General features: G+C 36.2%; 1 long non-coding RNA gene across 1 annotated transcript in view; it reads left to right on the forward strand.

Annotated features, from left to right (window-relative positions):
- The first annotated feature begins 15,840 nt into the window (after positions 1-15,840).
- Positions 15,841-16,074, forward strand: part of LOC117173579 — a 9,528-nt gene continuing 9,294 nt past the window's right edge. The window contains exon 1 of the long non-coding RNA XR_004467208.1: positions 15,841-16,005. This is a non-coding gene — a long non-coding RNA (uncharacterized LOC117173579). The remainder of the gene's footprint in view (positions 16,006-16,074) is intronic.

Genomic DNA, 16,074 nt, shown 5'->3' on the forward strand with positions numbered 1-16,074 from the left:
CGCTAATATTGTAAAACATCTGTTTCGTAGGAAGTGATTCAAGGTCTTGTCCACTATCGCATGCGGATACACTTTGCTTTGGTATCTCTTGCTTCATCGGGAGTTAAGAGAGTGATTCTGCACCGTTACTCTGAGGCGATATCTGATCTTAAATCTCACGTAAGGTAGGGTGATAAACAAACCTCCTCCATTTTTAATCTCTTTTTCCCATTCCATTCAACAAAGTCATATGGCAGCCAAAAATTACTGAAAGATGCTAATTTTCATACAAATTCGAACATAAGTTTTTTGGGGATCGTGCCACATTTACTGTGTAAAAGGGTATATACCCATATTCCCTACAAAATAAAATTACATTTAAGAATAAATAAAAAATAGATAAATAACATTACTCTTGTAAATATTCGCCTCAACGTGGTAAGCGTTGGGCAACGTGGATGAAAACATCGACTGCGAGAAGAAATTTGAACGATGGCAATTTTATTGGTGACCATTTTTCATCATTTTTTGGCAGCGGTATTTGTTCCGCAATATTGAATTTCAAGAATCTGATCATGTATTCGTCATCCGCGGCCACAAGGAGCCATATGAAAATTTTTATTAAAGTTAGAATGTTTCAGTAATTGTTGGCAGCCATATGTTTCATTGACAGTTACGAAAATACAATCTTTTTAAATTTAAGTTTTAGTATTTTTTTCCACGTACAAAACTTTGTTGTTATGATGTAAAATCTGAAATCGTGGTTACACTACCATAGAAAATTAAAAATATCTCTTAATGCAAGACTTCGTTGAATAAAGAAGGAGATGATTAGCAGTAAATAGCTCTAAGAAAATTCTGGAAAACTTTTAAGCAAAGATCTACTTAAATATTTGATATATCATGAGTCGAAGTATAACTTTGCAATTTCGTATTAGATCTACGCCTATAGAATCTGAAATATTATTTATCGCCAATTACTATAGCACTTAAAATCATCTAATTGAATTTTATTCTTAGTTTCTTTTGTTTTGCGAGTGACACGCATAGTCAATAAATAGAAGCATGATAAATAGAACCTTAATTAATACGCTAATTTGAAAAAAAGTTGCAAGAAGGGGGATTTTCCAAGCAGAGGTACATGGATTAGGGGGCTATATAGTAACAATGATTGTGGCGGCAAAAAGTTTTAACCCGGCTGTTTTCTTAGATAACTAAGACGTGGAAGATGTTGAATTCCATCTACTTCAATAATATCATGTCGTTTCCGCTTGAGTGGGAGGCCTGTAGGAAGTTCCGTCTTTTCTTCTGGCAAAATTCGTCTGATGACACCGGTTTCCATGTTTATGGAAACCCGTTTATGTCGTGAATCACATATTGAACGAGCAATATCTTCATGGTCCAAAATTCCAATTATGTAACCATTAGAGTTCAATAATATACGGTGCACTTCGGTTGATAGTATGCGACGAAAAAATTGTGAATTTACCAATATATTTAGAACAACATTCCCTGGAAAAGTTACACTAATCAATTTTATTTGATAGCGCTGAGTAGGAGGCCTGTCAGAAGAAGAACGCCTAGCAGATTCCTTAGATGTGACAGTAGTTTTTCCTTTGACAGGAGTCTGAGACACGCTAGAAATCTGAGGATGAACAGGAATCTGAGACATGACAGAAGTACTAGGGCTGGCAGGAGGCTGAGGCCTGATAGAATAACCAGGTGCCGTGTAAGAATCAGGTATGGCAGGAGAACAAAGCCGCGCAGAAGTATAAGGTCCGCCATAAAATGATTCATAAGGAGTGTACACGCCATTAGGTAAACAATCAAACTGCAAACTGGGATCTGCAAAAGAATATTTAAACCGATGAATCTTAATACTTAAAATATTCATTAATTAGAAAGGTTAACACAGGCGTGTAATAAATTCTAAAGTAGACAGCTTTAGAGACCACTCTGGAAAGAAAGAAACTACACTACGGACTAAAGTCAAGTATGAAATTTTTGCGACGATATTATAGGTACAATATCAGAATCATATTGTTGGAGGTGACATCTGTTGCCTGTGGATGCTTTCTTAGACCTACCATCTTCCACTCCACAGTTTTAGGCGCTTGTTTTCTGATGCTCGAGAAAGTTTCTTACAATGCGACAGGTGTTTGATAAAACCGCCTTCTGAGCTGCTGCCAGTACCTTACTGACTTCTAAATGTTCAAGATGTTTAGTGCATCTTGCGTGTATATTGCATGTAGCCGAAATCACAATAGGATGAATAGATGCATGTTTTGCATTCCTCCATATTGTTGTTACTTCATGCCATAGCTCGCTATATTTATGAATCTTGCTTGTTTGGGGCCTGCAAATTTCGATTAAGTAGCCAATCACTTTTGGAACTCATCTACCATTTTTTTCGCATCATGATAACAGGTCGATTCGCTCGAAAATAATGATCCGTTTGGATAGTTATTTCTGAATATCAGACGTAATCTTCGTTTTCTAAATCTGGCATTGAAATGTACCTATAAAAAGTCATTTTTTCCTTTAAGAGTCCTAGGTTTAGGGCAAATTGTTGATGTATAATTGCTGCCATTGCTGCCACATCATTATGTTTGTGCGTATATTCTCTCTGAGTCATTAAGCGACAACCATCAATAATGTGCTCGATGGATTCGTTGAAATCTCCGAATAATCGACACTGGATAATCACGTCTTCATTTAACACGTGTTTGCGATTATTTCTGATGCTGACAACCCTTTTCTGAATCAAAACGAAGAATTATTACGTTTCTGGATACAAGACACACTTTCTCAGCCAAATATTGGATGCCTCATCATCCACTTCATGTTGATCTAACGTTTTAGGGTGCTCAACGTGGATGGTTTTCTGTCTCCATTACATTTTTAATTCCTCTATGGTCTCTGTTCTAATATTCAAGGTCTCCTCTGAAGACAAATTAAAAGGCGTGTATTCAAGATCTGCTTTAAAGATGGTGTTGTAAAGCGTAACACCTCGCTTGCTGTTAAAATAGTCTCGGAACTGTATAACTTGTGACTTACACAGTTTTTTTAACACCTACAATGCTCCTACGCCCTCTATGTTATGGTGAAACTACCGTTTTAATCGCCGCATTAGTGTAGTGCATCCAGTGCTTCGCAGTTTCTTTGCGGACGGTTATGTTCACCTTTTAAATGTCGGTGTCAGATCATTTGATGAGCCCGAAAGAGTACGTGAGAACGGGGATCGCATAGGTGCTGATTGCCCTGATTTTGTTGGCACTCGTTAGGCTCTTCTTAACTATTGTATTCTGCATGACCCTTATATTCAAGAATACTAAGATATTTATATGGCTCGCTCTCAGTCATAGCCTCGATGTCAGTGTCGAACTCGTTCTCTATATCTGCGGTCGTTAATTCACCTCTGGTTAAATACATAGTTCTGCATTTATCTAGTCCGAAATTCATATGGATATCATTGGAAAACTGTTTTGTGAGATCGATCACTTGCTGCAGTTGCTGGTCTAAACAAGCGTATTGCTTCAGATGATCTATGTGTAGAAGATAGTCACTTGATGGCTATCCTCATTATCATGTATTCTGAATCCATGAGACATGCTATTTAGTGTTTTTTCAAAGGGTTGAGGAAGATTTTGTAATTTTTGAAAGATTTTGCGTAAATAGTTATGCTGCACGAAAGGAAACGCTTGCTTGTAGTTAATATATGATATATGCAAATTTCTTTGATGTTCACGAGCTTGAGTCACAGTAACAGCGTTTATAGTGACTAGATCTTTACTGCCTCGTCAATTTTTACGACATCCTTTTTGTTCTTTTGTAAGGATGTTATTCTGGTCGCAGTAAAATATACTTTATCTTCAATGATAGCTGTAAGACATTTATAAATTGTGAGAAAACAGGCAATCGGTCAAAATACAGATGGATTTTGAGCGTCTGATTTTTTGGGAAACGTAATCGTCGTACCCTAAAGCATAAATCAGAGAATAACCTAGTGTTGGTTCTACATATCTGAACTCTAAGAAAGCATTACCAAAATTCTTTTTAAGGTGCTGTAGTTTTCCTGGATTGCTGTTCACATTATTGTTATTAATATCCGGATGTGTTTGTAGTATATACGGTATGTGATTTTCGTTACCCCTAGCACCTATGCCTTTAGCTTCCATCCAGTCTTCGTTGTCCATATATTCCATGGGGAATTCATCAATAGGAAGCTGCTGTTCTACTTTTACTTTGATAACAGCTATTTTAACAGCAGGAAGTAATCTGTTGACAGATATTGAGCGTTTTTGATCTGTCAGATTATGTCAAATAACATTTCTTTTCATATGGTACGTCTATTTTAATGGACTTTTTAGTTACTAAACCTTTGCTTGTGCCTCTGACTGTATAAGGACACCACCTCTGGAGGATGTGGTGGTGTTGGATCATAAACAGGTTAAGGAAGAACATCAATTGCCCCTGCTCGGCGTATGACGCGGCTTCCTCCAAATGATATTAATTGCCGTTATTTTACCACGCCAAATCAACCTGTTGTTTTCCATTTTCGTTTTAAGCTTCTCAATTTCATAATAGAGATGCACCAATTCCTCTTTCATTGTGGTAACCCAAACGGTGCTCTCCCACTGTATTTCTCTCGAGGTGGTTGGCTGCAAATAGGTAGCAGTCATAGTTGATGTTCCAATACGCACTGTTTGTTGCAGATGTTCTTGTTGGACAGCTGTTTTATTCGTGAAATCTGCCTGACTATTTCGAAGCTCACCATCACCAACGTCTCGCAGTCATCAGAAAGCGACAAGAGGTTCGAAATCTTAAAAATAAGCTCAATTATAATATATGGATTTTGGTGTTCTTCTTAGTCCCTCTCTTTTTCGTTATCTGCCTGTCTGACATGAGAAACCTTATCAATAGCAGTGGTACCGCCCATATAGCCGTCGAAGTCATGAGTTCCTTAAAAAAAACAATTCTGACGCAACCGGAACATGTGCGCCATCCACTTCTGCTCCTTATATCATAGAAGGTAACCAGGAACGGAAAATTTACACAAGATACTTAGTATAACACTTTCTTAGCGTCCGATAGTTGGAGATAATTTTTTTAGAGCTACCAACCATTGTAAAATTGTATGACGTACAGTGATGTTGGACCAGATGATGTAATCCCAGAAGAACAGACTTTTGCATCTTGCCTGCGATGGACTGAGCCTGACGCTGGAAAGTAGGGATTTTGTTCAGTTGGCTAAGAAATGAAGATTTCAAAGTTCCAAGCCAGCTGATTATGAGAATCACAATATAGACTTTGTAGCCATAGTACAGCCTGCTTAGCTCAAAGAGAGGAGTTTGATAGTTGGCCCTTTTTACTTCCTTCTTTGTCATCATATTAACATCGGCTGGTGTCGAGAATTATCTTCACGTAAATTATCTTGGTCTTCAGATCTTGGATAACAATATCAGGGTTTGAAGCACTTATAATTTGAGTGCTGGAGAATGAAAATTTTCAGTAGACCTCACGCTGATCATTCTGGGTGTATGGAAAAATGGGCATTAGATCGACGCCATAGTAGTATCGAAGATGGTAATATAACATGTTAAGAGCCGCATTATGTCTCTCTATGTACCTGTAACGTGCATACTTTGAGAATCCAACGACAAAATGCCCAAGTGCTTCTGGCTCTTGCTTGCACGCTCGGCAGATGGTATTGCCTACAGGTACATTCATTATGCGTTCGCGGTAAACGGAGGTGTCTATAACGCCATCTTGACGGGCAAAAAGAAATTCCTAAGTCTCTGATCTCAATCCAGAAGATTTAAGAAATATGTTAGACAGTCCCATTGATAGTTTTTCTCTAGGTATAATGCCATAGAATGTACTAAAGTTGTTATTGATGCTAGGAAATGTGTAGTGTCGCTGAAATCAAATGGGAGGCCAAGCTCCTCTGCGGTCCTATCTGCGACACGGTACAGAAGCGTCGCAACGTTGGCGACTTCCCACGGATGTAAGAGTCGTATTTGAGAATTTTCGGTTTTTAGAATTGAGTAGGCTGTAACTAGGACCGTTCTTCGTTGGAGATACTCCAAGCTCAGCGAAACTCTGCCCCCTTTTTGAGTTAGGTATATAGGAGGTGCGGAAGATCTTACTTGATGACTTGACTTCGATTGATTGTCATCGTCTTCGATGTGCTTCGGTCAAGTTGTTTCAACTCATCGACGTTCCATTTTACTGCACCAAACGTGTAGAGCAGTATAGGAACGGCCAGAATATTGGTCGCCTGGATCTTATTCTTCCAAAGCAATTCGGAAGCTCAAATCTCTTTGAAAATGTTGCAAAATCTTTTTTCAAGGGCCGTTTTTAACACGCGTACATCTTGGGCTTCCGCTTGCGGTATTTCAAGATATGCATATGTCTGTCTACCTACGATTTTAAGATTATGATGGTCACGCGATGATCTATTTTCGAGTATTGCTTGGTGTAAATAGACTCAGGCAAAATAAACAGAGGCAAATGGCAGCTGCAGAAAAGTATCGGACTTAAAGAGACTCCTTGGAATACCCCCCTTTTATCTATTTTATAGCTGGTAGTCACTTGTCTTTTGTCAGATATTATGACAAATCTTATCCGCCACAATAGCGTAAGCTCTTTCATACATTTCACTATTTTTAGATACACCTCCAGTCACATTAGGAGCTGAATAATGAGCTCATGTTTCATATTATCGAATGCCTTTCGGTAGTCAATCCAAGCCATGGACAGATTACGGTAATACCTGATATAAGTCTGGGTGATATACCTGTCTATTAACAGGTTCTCTCTGCAAACTAGCAGTCCTTTGTTGTGTCCGCGTTTCTCAACTATTGGACTCTATACTGGCTCGATAGATGTTAATATCCTCTCTTTGAGAATGCCAGTGATATCTTGTAGTTGGTTTTTAAACAAGCTATGTACGTCCTTCTACGAACCATTGCGGGATGGGTTATTTTCCGTTTATGGCCGTAGTAAATTACGAGGTAAGTATTGATAAGTGTATTCACTTCTTCAGCAGTAATTAGTAGATACTCCTCCTCTGGACTTTGCAACAGTTTTCTCTGGAAAAGTTGCGAAAGAGTGAGGTAACTGAAGAGTCCATATCTAGCTTATGAGTATCTCCTTGTTCCTACTTGTTCCTAGAAGGCTGGGTTGGAAAGATGGAATTTTCCTGAAACAACTTTAATCACCATTCAAGTCGCTCTTTGGCTGTTGAAAGAGCTCTTAGTTTTTGTGTCCAGTGCTGCTTGATGGTCAACAGTTTACACTTGCTCAGCGTGTGATTTTCTTTCTGTAAGTTTCGAGCAAGTGCCCTAACTTTTAAAGTGAATTTTTCATTTGATGTTATGTAGCTAATCAAGCACTGAACATTTGATGTATGCCGTCTCGCCTTGTTAATTTCAAACTAAAACTGTGCAATACGCTCGCGTGTCTTACTCAGGCGTACTGAAGTATCATTACTTCTATTGTCGCTAAGTAGGGAGACCGCCTTCTCGTAAACTACTCAATATAATTAATATATAAAATCATAAAATAAGATGTGTTTGTTAAAGTTTTATAGTTATTGTACTAAGATTATAGCCTGCTGCCGAATTTTCGTTAAGCATACTTTTTTATTGAAAATTTGCTTGCAACGCATTTCTTTAATTGTTGATTTATTTATCCTTATCTTACATAATTTTTAAACCGATTCTATACTAATACAACTACACTTCAGTTGAGGGTGCACACCTGTTGGCCACGGTGGACGTGCAATTTAAAATTGGAATTACTGCGCTTCTCATAACTTAATTACATCATTATTAAAAAATGCTCATGAATGTGTGTAAATGGTGTAACTTTTGATTTCCGATGAGAAAAAAAGTATAATGTATGTACTTTTCAAATAAGGCTTTATTTTCTTTTAATTAAAAAGATAAATTAAATTATATTTCACAAAATATTTAATTTAAGAAGAATTTTTTGAAAAAGTGTTTAAAATAATTTGGTAGGATTTTTTAAATATTTTTCATGCATTATTCTCAGAATTCTTATAATTATATCATCGATAAATACACCAATTATCATAAGTGACTTGCAATGTTTCTTCTGTTTTATCCCACGCGGGCACGTGGGGATTTTATAGCGTGTAAAAAGTGTTTATAAAGCAAATTTAGAGTTTCTAAACCGGAAAAAAATTAAATTACACTGGATTTAGTGAGCATTAGGTAATACTAAATTAATCTTATTAATTATGGTTTCTAGCGATGAATGTGCAGGTTTTAAGTCATTTTTAGCGGGTCTTTAACGTCTCAGTAACCATCAGTAGACATAGAGAAAGGGTTCCAATAGAAAGGGTAAGAAAGTTCCGTAATTATTGGCGTGATTTAGCAGAATTTTCTGGGTGGTGGTTTGATGTTCATAAGAAAAATTCAAATAAAACAAAATGTGTGATTTGCGCTACCAAATCTATGGCTTATTTAAGGGGGCATTTTTATGTAAACAGTTTTTTTCTTTGAAAACTATTACATATAATGGCGCAATTTTGAAAATACTGGTGCAGGTGTTTCCGGTCCTCCTGGATATCAGAAACAGAAGATCGAGGTTCGGGCAATAACCATAGGTGTGCTAGGTATTGTGTTAAAATTTCAAGCTGACTGGCTTAACCTGACTTGCTTACGTTTAGAGACTTCCAATTTAAGTGCAAGATAATACAGACCATCCCCAAACCAGGACTGAAATTGGAAAATCAGTGTACTTGTATATATTTAGCCGTAGGTATAAACACGAAACAGCAGTTCCTAATGCCGATCCCGACTACTAAGGAATCCGGAAACACACGGTTTCTCTTGCCTATCTGTACTCGAATTGTAACTGAGCTGGGCTGGGACGTCAATAATGATTAAAGTTAGTCATTTGGCCAGGAACGACGTTTTCAAATGGTACCACCGAACCGAGGCCTTGTTTTTAATTAGATTTCAACGGACGTCGCCTTTCAAATGGCACCCAGGGACTAACGTTTCTATCAAATTTGGACGAACTGGGACGGCATCGAATGACGACATCATCGGGACTAATTTGACAACTTTAATGGACGAGAGTATAAATGATTCATATCTCTTTCAATTAGAGGAAAAACTGAATAATTATTAGAGGAACAAATTGGTTAACAGAATACTCATATACGATTATACCGTCTACTCTACAAATATTTAGACTATAGTAGTTATCTTCTAAATTACAGATATATAGAGGAATCAAGCTTCTCCTTCTGAGATATTTGTATTCCATAAAGGAGTCCAAGGAAATAAATTTAGTCACTGATTTTCAGATAAGTGAGGTAAAATTTTCTCGAAATTCATTTACATCAGAGAAATACAAAACATTCGTTATTACGACATACGTACTCCTATTTTTCCATCCATTTTCTTTATACGATGTACAAATTTCTAAAAGTAAGATCTTGATCAAATTAATGTGTATCAAGCATATTCGCCTGCTTGCTTGTTAGTTAAGATGTCATTAGCCGCCCCGTGCATGTCAGACATCAAAGCTTTTTAAATAAATAGTTACTGCTGATGAAAATCAATTTTTCTTTACAGAAACGAAATGTATTACAATTTAAATATGTAACTACACATAACAGCAGATATCAGACACAGTAAAACATATATATAATATAATTACCGTGATTTCGCTAGGATCGGGTGCAGTTTTTCAGATTAGCACCCGCTCCCGAGGAATTTCCTGCGGTTGGATTTATGACAAACTTTTAAATATAAGTGCTGTACTATGAGATGGTAATTTACGGGGAAATTTTTTATTTGGATGGTTATTTACTGAGAAGGAGGGCGTGAATATTTTCGGGATTTTGTTGGGTATCGTCTATTCGGGCCATTTTAAACCTTTTAATGGCCATAAAAAATTCCTTGAACACTGTCCAATCCAACACACTATTATATTTTTGATGAAAATCAATTACAAATTTTGATTAAGTTTTTAAACTCTTAGCCATGGCGTAAAAAAGATGAATGGGGATGGGAGTAAGGAGCAAATGTATAAGAGGGAATTATAAGAAAGAGAGAAAAGAACAAAATAAAGGATTAATAGTAGAAGAGGTAAAGATGGGAGGAGAATAGTGAAAGATAGTGAGGGTTTATGTAAAGAGTGATATTCAGGAGAAAGCAGAAGAGATGAAAGAAATTATAGAAAAAGATAAAGAAGAGGCTAGACTTATAATAGGTAGGGATTTCAATTCGAGAACAGGAGATAGAGGAGGAAGTTGAGATACTTTATTTTAATTAGAAATATAGATTGAGACGAGGAAGGAGAATATACACGCTCAGGAGGAGAATGGGGAACGGTAATTGATTATGTGATAGTGGATGATGAGGTCAGCGAGAAGAGAGACCCTTAATATTGACATTAGAGGGAAAAAACATAATAGCAATATGATTACAAAGGAAGAAAATGTTAAACGGGTAAGAAAAGGGGATTGGTCAAGACAAGGAAAAGAACAGTTTAGATTGAAGGTCAGAAATATTCAAATGGGAGAGGGAAATGTGAACGAGGAGATGGAAAAATGATAGGAGAAATAAAAAGAGGAGTATAATGAGTTGTATGATCAAAAGAACAAGGAAGAGAATAAAAGGTTTAAAGAAGATGATGAAAAGTTTAGAAGAAGAGCATTGAAAGGTAGTAAATGGAGAGAGAAAGAGAGAAATGAGTAAAGGAGTGAACGAAGATGCTGCAATAGTAAAATAAAAAAAAATATGTTTTGGATTTGCTAGAAGGAGTAGTGTGAAAAGTTAGGAAGGGAGGAAAATATAGTAGAGAAAGAGATGAGAAAGAGGACATAACAAGAGAAGCAATAGACAAGGTTTTAGGAATAATGAAAGATGGAAAGGCATCTGGTATAGCTGAGTATGGAGAGGAGATGGTTGGCCATAGTTGTAGAAAGAAGTATTAATGATACCAATAGTGAAGAAAGGCTAAGGAGAGGAGGTTAAAGATTATCGGGGCGTGATGTTGATGCCAACACTGTATAAAGTATATGTAACTGTTTTGTCGGAGAGATTAAAGAAAGAAGTTAAAAAAAGATAGAGCTATCTAGTAAATAAAAGAATTCAGAGGGAAAAAGGGGCAATGAAAGCTATGTTCGTGAACTTAACGCGGCGTTTGATTTATTAGACCTAGGCGAAATAGAAAAAGTGATGTCGAAAAAGGGGATACGAAAGGGTTTGATAAAAAGAGTATCTGAAATTTTCAGAGAGACAAAAAGTAGGGTAATGGTAGGAAAGCAAGTAGGAGATACTTTCTGCTTTGTGAGAGAAGCCAGGCAAGGTTGTCCTTTGAGTCCACTTTTATTTAATATATTGATCTCATACCTAGAAGAAGAACTAAAGAGAAAAGGTTCAAGGAGGAGTTAGGATTGGGAAGGAAAAGATATATACACTGGAATACGCAGACGATATAATGTTGATGGCAGATAATGAAGAAGGGACGGCGGGCTTAATCACATGATTAGCGAAATACTTGGATGAAACGAATTAAATTCTTTCTCGTATAAGAGAAGGGATAAACAAGGCAGCAGGGGTAATAAAACATAAATAAGAAATAGGAAAAAGAAGGTGAAGTAAGATTGAAAGAGAATTTGGTTATTTAAGCTGGTATGGCCAGTATTAGGCTATGGAGCAGCGATATGGGGATGGAAAAAAGGAAACATATTAAGAGTTTATAAGAAAGGTATATAAGGTGGACACTAGGGGTAGCCTGGAGGACGCCAGGATATATGGTGAGAGAAGAAGCGCAAAGGGATTAATTACGTACGAGAGCGGGAAAGAGGGCATGGGAATTTGAGACGAAACTGAAGGGGGAAAGGAAGGGGAGCTAGAGAGAATGTAATTGATAGAGGTGAAAGAAAACAGAGGGAGGGCGATAGAATTACAGAGATGAAGAGAAGGAAGGAGGGAGACATAGTTTGAGACATAGAAGACGGGACTGGAGTAAACTATGAAGAATTGGAAAAAAGGAGAGGAAAAGGCAATTAATAAAAAGATGGGGGATAATAAAAAAGATGGGGGATAATAAAAATGGAAAGAAAACAAAAGTATTTAGAAAAGGGATGGGGAGCGATAAGGTGGACCAGAATAGAAAGATTTAGCTTGGGAAATGAAGTAAGGGAGGGGATGTATTAGGAAAAAGAAGAGAATAGAAAGTGCCGAATATATGAATGGGAGGAGGAAACATGAGAGCATGTATAGGAATGGAGGATAAAGGAAGCTGGCAAGAGAATGTGGTAAAGTTTGTAGGGAATTATGAATTAGAGAAAGAATGGATGAAGAAGTTGGAGCTGCTAGCACAGAAAATGCCCCCCCCCCCTCAGCTTTTAACAAAATGAAATAAGCTGATGGTTGAAGTGAAAATACCTAATTGAGGCTTTCATATTCCAACTTTTTACTGCCGGCTGATTTGATTTATTTTTTCGGTTTGTACTGTGGACCAATGATGCCAATGTTGGCACCCTGAGCTACTACGCTTGCGTTAGGGCTAAACGCTGGTTGGCCACACTTGGCGCGTGATTCAAAATTAAATTGGAAAAAAACAATTCTTATAATTTAAATAAATAATTATGAAAATATGCACAAGAATGTATTCAAATTGTGTAACTTTGATTTCAGGCAAAATAAAAACAAGACATATATTATATTAATAACAGTTTATTTTCAGTGAATTACAAAGACCAAATTATATTTTACAAAACATTTAATTTAAAAAGAAATTTCTTGGAAAAGTGATTGAAAATAATTATTTATAAGTTTTTAATATTTTGTTTGTATTTTTCTGGAAATTCATATAATTATATATGCTATAAATACATAAATTATCACGACTGCATTTTAGTTATTCTTTTTTTTTACTTAAAGCGTCGTTTTGTCACGTCTCAATCGAAAAGAACAATCTGAAATTTTGTTTCAGAATTATTCAAATACTATCACTATTATATTCTGCAATTAGCTTCTATATATCAAGCTGATGAAATATCATATGGTATTTAAAAAAATGTATCTATTAACAAATATTTTGAGAAATATCAGTCAGTCTTTCAAATTCAATGAAAATAAACTGTTATTCATCAAATATATGTTATAAATTTTTTTCTTATCTGAAATCAAAAGTTACACAATTTGTATACATTCTTTTGTATATTTTAATAATTATTTATTTAAATTACAAGAATTGTTTTTCAATGTAATTTTGAATCGCGCTTCAAAGGGTAGACAACCAGCGCTCAGCTCTAACGCAGGCATGAATGAAAATTATTATCATTTTATTATTGCATTAAATAGTCCCTAAAAAAGAAAAACTATTTTTCAATTGCACTTATACAGAAAAATTACTTTCTACGAAGATATTAGAAAAATAGAGTAAAAATTAACTGATTCTCACGCATTTGGTTAATTGTTATCCCCTCAGTATTCAACGAAGTGAAGTGAGCTAGTGATTGGAGTGAAAATACCTAATTGTACATGTAGACGGTCATGACTTTTTCGATACATCCCGGCTTTAATTTAAATGTCGACGGGCATGACTAGCGTAACTTTTGGAAGTTGCATAAGGAAGTTAATTTTATTCTAAGTGACTGGTAAGCCCTATTAAATGAAAGAAATTTGAAAATTAGGTAAATATTGTTTCAATTGGTTTCCTTATTAACAATTATTTAGTCTAATATCGCAAAGCGAATAGTTGCTTTGAGAGGTATTCAGATGACTGACAGCGCAGTTCAGAACTCCACAACTCTGCATGAGCCAAAATTCAGTCTCCAAATGATACTTTCCCCTAGATGCCCACATGGTCACCTACGTTCGGAGGAATACATTTGAGACTTGAAAACTCTCTCAAATGATCATTGGGAGCCCAATGAAATTTGAGCTGCAACAAATTTAACACCAGCGTTTTTCTGTGAGAGGCAAGAATGAGAAAGAATAAAAGTATGCATGTGAAAAAATGGCGTAAAGATTATAAGTAATGGTTATGTAAAAGTATGTAATATTAGTAGATTAAGATGCGGTTGCGTTATTACTCTACCTCTCTCGCTTGCACTTGCGCTCTCGATCGCTCGCTCGCTCATTCGTTCGCTAACACGTCCAGATTGCGCTATCGCCGAAAATAAGGATCTAGATATAAGATTTTATGTAAATCGTTGAAATAATTGTAAATATTAAGGATAAGATATTATAAAAATATGTAGGCAGAAATATTGTAAGGAATGGAAGTCACGTAAACCCTTAGGGGCACATTATGAATAAAGAAGAAGAATGATGAATCTAAACACAAGTCAAGCAATTAACGCAGAATAGGGGTGATGCAGCGTGATGAAAATTGTAAACAAATATTTTCAATGTGGCCGCTTACAGAGCGAAACGTACGCCTATATGAGAACTGCGGGAACTAAGGCCGCATTCGGTCGTGCGGGCGGCATAGCCCTTAGAAAATGAATTACTGAAAAAAGCGTGTACTAAAGTAAGTACTGGCATGACTATACATATTCCAGTAGTACTTTCACGAAATAAATGGTTACAAGTACTTGGATGAGTACTACTGTGAAAAACTTGTGATGAGTAGTGGTGAGTACTTGTGGTGAGTATTGGTAATGAGCACTGAAATAATAAGAGACAGGTGATTGCAATTTGAACTATTTTCAAATTCAGAAACTTTGGTCGAAGTGTGAATTGCTACCGAATTAAGACGTACTCTTTTTCTTTGAATCTGAAGAATTCTGCAAAGTCATTGAATGCATCATCACTTTCCGATAGTTAACTCGAAGCGGGAGACACACGCGAATTAGCACAAGAACTCAAACCGAGCAGCTGTGTGTTACGTCACTGGCGCTGTAGTAGAATTATAATTCTACTGTAGTCGGACGCTGATTCGTTGTTGCCGTTGTATGATTAAAATCATAACTGGGAGAACACTAAGGTTTTGAAATCAAACTCAATTTAATTTATCACTCCAAAGTATATTGTTAGCATATTGAAGTTATTAATGTTCCATTGTTATACACTATGTGCACATATAAATATTTAACTAACAAACAATTGAGTTGTTTGTTACACAATGTCTGATTTACATATTGATAATTTGTTTATAATATTCGGCGAGAGCCGATCGCGACGACGCGCTTCGCGTTTAAGTAATTTGAGCTTTCTATTAAAGATTTGATTTTTATTACATAGTCTCAGAATAGATTTAATTTAAATTTGTTAACGTAATTGTCACAGGTTTAAGGTAAAAATTGCGGATCCGAGATAAAAAAAATCTGCCGTTTTCCCGCTGTGCAAGGAAACTTATTACCTTCGTTTTGGGTGGGGGATTCCCTCTCTTTTTGGTTAAAACCAATGGAAATGCTGACGTCATGGAATTTTCCGATCGTTTATCCAATAGTAAGGTAGGTCATTTTACTCCGCCTACAGGAAATGAGTCATAATGTGACTCATTATAAGATTGAAATATAAACATTCGTAAACTCCTCCTAATCCGTCATCTTGGTTACGCGCGACAGAATTTAGTTCCCAACTTTTGCATTCTGTCACACATCACACCTTCCCCCTTAATTTTAAAAGTTGTTATTCCTATGTTAAAACAACTTTTAACGTTATGTTATTTATATTTATTTATTTCTAAAATAAATTGTTTTTAATGTTTTAATTAGATAAAAGTCAGTTCACATGTTTCTTTTTCTATTAATATTCTGTGAATGGAGCTTTATTAAATCGGGTATGATTTTGCTGCGACACCTATTGTGACGTCATTGTTTATTGTGTCAATCATCGGGCTGTTATCAGTAATGACTTTGCGTGAGCTAGTCGTAAAATCCCTAGTGATCCTTCCGAATTTATGTGTTTGTTTATACATTCCAAGTCGATAAAATGGATGTTTACTAAAAGGTGGACCTGTGTTATACTTTCTATGGTGAAATTGGATATGGAATTCGCCTTGAAGCACGTCCTACCAGTAAGTAACCTAAATAAACATACATGCTTATTTTCCCTACGTTATTTTACGCATTCAATCTCGCACAGA

This window comes from Belonocnema kinseyi, chromosome 1 (genome assembly GCF_010883055.1).
Source record: "Belonocnema kinseyi isolate 2016_QV_RU_SX_M_011 chromosome 1, B_treatae_v1, whole genome shotgun sequence".
Lineage (NCBI taxonomy): Eukaryota > Metazoa > Arthropoda > Insecta > Hymenoptera > Cynipidae > Belonocnema > Belonocnema kinseyi.